The following is a 5,211-nucleotide window of genomic DNA, read 5'->3' on the forward strand; positions in this document are numbered from 1 at the left end:
TCTATATGCATGCAACTAAATGTAAAATGATTCTACCTACTTGGTTAAAAATAAATCAATCCTCCAAGACATACATGCACAAGTAGGGCTAAGGTCCCATGACGACTCATGAATCCTACCAATTTAAATATCAAAATGAAGTTCAAGTAGACTTGCAAGAAGAATGCTCATGAAAGTCGGGAATCAAGGAATTGAGCATCGAACCCTCACCGGAAGTGTTTGCACTCTAGTCGCTCAAGTGTGTAGGGTCGATTCTCTCAATTCTCTCCCAATCATGCTTTCCAAGATTTGTTTTTCTTCTAACAATCAACATTTATTTCATGCATGCATACAAGTATCGTGAGGTCTTTTCATTGGTTATAATGGGGCTAGGGTCAAGGTAGGATGCATATATGGTTAAGTGAGCTTGAAATTTGAATCTTTGATAAGCTTAAACTTCCCGCCTAACCTATGACATCCTATACAATTTCAAAGCCAACCTAACTACCCATTTTTATCACCTTTTCACATACTCATGTACTCTTTTTCATTTCACAACACTTATGCATTGACCCTTATTGAGCTTTGCTTTGGGGCATTTTGTCCCCTTTTATTTCTTTCTTTTTCTTTGTTTCTTTCTTTTTCTATATATTTTTTTTCTTTTCCATATTGTTTTTTTTCTTTTCCTTTTCCTTTTTCTCATTTTTTTCTATATACAAGATCATCAATGCATAAGGTTTTACATTCATTACACATGAGCATGTACCCAATTCTCAATATTTACAACAAAAATACAAAATTACCCTTTTATTCACCCAATGTCCCAAGATTTTCCACACTTAAATGACACACACACACTAGCTTAAGCTAATCAAAGATCCAAATTAAGGACATTTATTGTTTTCCGCTTCAAGGCTTGTAATGTGCTAAAATTATGAACAAAGTGGGTTAAGCATAGGCTCAAATTGGCTAACAATGGAAGATAAAAGGTAGGATATTTGGGTAAGTGAGCTACATAAAATGATGGCCTCAATCATATAAATGCATGAATACACAAGATAATGGACATAAAGAATCAAACAAATCAAAGATCACAATCATAGAAAGAGAATAGTGCACACAAGAAGGAAAAATAAGTGGTTATAAGATGTAACCACACCATTAGGCTCAAATCTCACAAGCTTGTGTTCTTAGCTCAAAACCATGTTCCAAAATAAATTCTTTCAAGCAAGTTCAACAAAAAAATTTTTAAATTGGTAGGTTGCCCTAAAAATAATTTCTTGGAAAAGAAATCATCACCCTAACCAAGTAGTCCTAATAGGAAAGAAGCGGTAAAAATATGTACAAATTCTAACTAACATATAACCTATCATGCAATGCAACAACTATCTAACAAAGAAAAATAAAAAATTGGTGTTGAAAAGGAAATTGTTACCCATGGAGATCGGTCAAACGACCTCCCCACACTTGAAGATTGCACCGTCCTCGGTGCATGCAAAGAAGAGCAAGGTGGATGGGTTGCTACAATTGATGAGCTTCTCCGAAAGGTTATGCGGATGACTTGTTCGTTGCCCCATCTCGAAGCTTTTCCTTTTTCCCCTTCTTGGTGGCCAACCTAAAAGGAGAGAAAAAGAAAGAAAATTAAGCCTATAACAAAGATATCAAAGCAAAGAGAACATAGGCAGGGGCTAATGCCAAATAAGGGTAAGGTTCTCACTACATAGTAGCTACAACATGTGAGTGAGAAAACAATAGAGGCAAAGGGCATATGAACTAACACTTGATGCAAGAGTAAAATCAAAGCATGAAGAACATATTGAGCATCAAGTTCAAATAAGAGAGAGTGGGTTATGAAAAAACAATATTAGGTCATATCAATGCACAAAGACACAAGAGTCATACAAGATTAAGCATTGATTTAAAAGTGTCATCACCCAACAATAGCAAACAAGTCAAGAGGCACTAAAATAATGCAAAAAATTTTCAACGATTGAATAGGAAAATTCAAAACTATTATTAAAATAAGAAACTTAAAAAAAAAAAGAAAATTGCAACAAGCTATAAAATCACAATTAAAATGTAATGAATGAAAGTAAGCAAATGCAATAAAAGAAAACGGAAGAAAAGAGAAAAACATTTTTTTAGTATTTTATTTATTTATTTATTTATTAATTTTTTTTCAAGAGAGGAAGAATAAAGGTAGAAAGAAAGAAGAAGAAAAGAAGAAAGGAGAAGAAAGGAGAAAGGAGAAAGGAGAAAAAAACCAGGGTGCAAATGACGCGTACGCGCGCATGACGCGCGTGCGTCGATGGTTTTTTTTTTTTTTTTTTTTGGAGAGTGACGCGTACGCGTCAGTGGTTTTGTGCCAAAGGCACAAGGCGCGCGCAACATTCGCACAACTCTTGGGTCTTTGGCTTGGGGGTGAAATTTCTCAATCCACGCGTATGCGTACATGGCACGTGCGCGCAGGTAGGCGAAAATACTTGATGCACGTGTACGCGTGTAGTGCGCGTACGGCGGATGGTGCTCTGTTTTTTTTTTTATTTTTTTTTCTATATTTTTGTACCAATCCAAGCATTCCAAACCTCCAAACAACTACCAAAACACCATAGAACCTTATTTAACATACTAAACTACCAATTATACTCAACAAACTAAAACAAAACATGAAATCAAACCTATTCTACCAATATTTACAAAAGAGAAAAATGAAAAGAGTTTACCTTGGTGGGGTGTCTCCCACCTAGCACTTTTGTTTATTGTCCTTAAGTTGGACTTATGGGGAGCTCCTCTCAAGATGGCTTGTGCTTGAAACTATCTTTGAACATCCACCAATGCTTGGACTTCCATTGTGCCCCAAGATTCTTTATTTGTTGCACCAAGTGTTGATGGAGTTCTTCACAAGCTTGGGGCTCCCAAAATTGATTCTCCTTGTGTGATCTGAGATCCCACACTTTATTTTCATACCCGTCTTGAAGTTGATCATCATTATTAGTCCATCCAGGTGGTAGGCATGATGAATTCTCAATATAGTGGCCAACGATCCTCCTAGACCCATCTAGTTGAGCACTACTCCTACCTTTATATTCAACTCTTGAAGTATCAACCAAAATGAGCCTTGATTTGCAACGCCAACCACGAAACATCTTTCTTTTACGCTTCATCCCACAAAGCATTCTAAGTTGGACATCCGTTTCAAGCAAACCATATTCAAGTGGGGTAATAAAGCTAATAGAAATGAGTTTCACCCACTCAAATGAAGGTGTAGATGGCAACCTAGGCAAAGGTGATTCCAAGGGTCTTGATAAAGCGTATTCAATTTCTATCCTCCTATTTCTAGGGACTTCCACCTCATCACAAGTTTTCTCAAATGTAATCCTTTGTTTATTAATTCTATCTAACCTTTCTCCCTTACTCAAATCATAAATGGGAATGTGAGAGAGTTTTACCTCCACATTGCCTTCAAATTCACCGGGAGAGGGTTCTTCATGCTCAAAGGATTCTTCACCACTAAGACTTGATGCTTGATCTTCATCACCAAGAGAACTCAATTCTTGCTCTATCCCATCCAAGTCTTCAAAAGGGATATGCCTTGGAAGGTGTGAACTTTCCTCCTTAGCATCAAGTTCAATCCTCTTAGAGGGGTTTTCTTCAACTCTATGTTCCCAAGGAGGTTCCGCATCTCCTAAGTCTTCAACCACTTCTTCCTCTTCTTCAACAATTATAGCTTCCTCCAATTGTTCCAATACAAAGCAACTTCCCTCATTCTCCACCAATCTCTCCTTCATGTTATGCTCTTCATTTGATTCTCTACATGTAGCTATGGGATTTTCTTGAGTATTCAAGCATTGGAATGCTAACCGGTTTACCACCTCATCCAAGGCAGCCGTGAATTGTTCTACATCCCTTTTCATCTCCTCTTGTCCTTGAACAAGAACATCAAGGATGTCATCCATTGGAGGTTGGGGTGGATGGAAGGGTTCATCAATTTGGGGGAAGGATTCATAGTGGGAAGGTGGTTCTTCTTTGTAGAGTTGTAGTGGTTCAATAGTTTCTACTCTTTTCACTTGTTGCACAACACGCTCCATGGTTGCTTGAAATTGATCCAATGCTTCCTTGAGACGATTCCTTGACTCTTGTTCCTCTTGGATATCATTAGTAGGATCATATGCCTCTTGGATGGATGGACATGAATATTCTTCCATGGAAGGTTGTGGTGGGAAGTGATAGTCATCTTGTGGTTGCAAATTTGTACACATTGGAGGTGGTTCATCTTGGTAATAGCATGGAGGGGTGGCTCTTGAAAGTATTGATGTTGGGATAGTGGTGGCTCTATATGTGGTTCATATGGCTCATATGGTTATTGTAATGGTGGATATAGATGAGGGTCATATGAAGGTGGTTGGTGAAAAGAGGCTTGTAAGTGTGGTAGGTGGCTATGTTGAGGGTATGGCTCATAGGTGTATGGTGGTGTTTCTTGGAAGTCACAAGGGGACTCACCATAACCATTGGATTGGTATGCATCATAGAATGGCTCTTCTTCATAGTGCATAGGTGGAGGTTGTCGCCATGAAGATTGATCATATGCATATGACTCCTCCCACCTTTGGTTATCCCATCCTTGATGCATATCTTCATTGTAGCTCCCATTTCCTACAACATAGTTGTAATCACACTCATAGCCAAAGTGAGAATTCATGGTGAAAAGAGAAAATAAAATTCAAAAGCTAATAGCAAAATAATGAAACAACGTCCTAAACTAGCAAAGACTAGCAAACAATCCAAAAATCAAGCTATTCACAATATTTACATATATACAATAACCAATAACATAACACCATTGCAATTCCCCGGCAACGGCGTCATTTTGATGATTAGACTTTTGTGTGGTCTAGAATTCACTATAAATTCTCGTTGTAAGTATAGTTTCTAAACCAACAATAGTCCTTTCATACAAAAATTTGTTTGTCACAAGTAACAAACCCCTAAATTTATAAACCGAAGTATTGAACCTCGGGTCGTTCTCCCTAGGAATTGCAATAAAGTGTCTTGTTATTGGTTATGAGTTATATTTGGGGTTTTTGATAAGAGGCATGAAAAGTAAATGGAAATGAAAATAAGCTAACAACTAACAAAGGTCTTGGCAAGGTTTGGTGGTCAAGGATCTCTATCCCTATCACTAACCACAACATGAGAATTGGCAAGGATCAACCCCATTAAGTCATCCTCTAA

The sequence above is a fragment of the Arachis ipaensis genome, chromosome B9, assembly GCF_059453495.1.
Source record: "Arachis ipaensis isolate K30076 ecotype BB chromosome B9, ASM5945349v1, whole genome shotgun sequence".
In the NCBI taxonomy this organism is placed as follows: domain Eukaryota; kingdom Viridiplantae; phylum Streptophyta; class Magnoliopsida; order Fabales; family Fabaceae; genus Arachis; species Arachis ipaensis.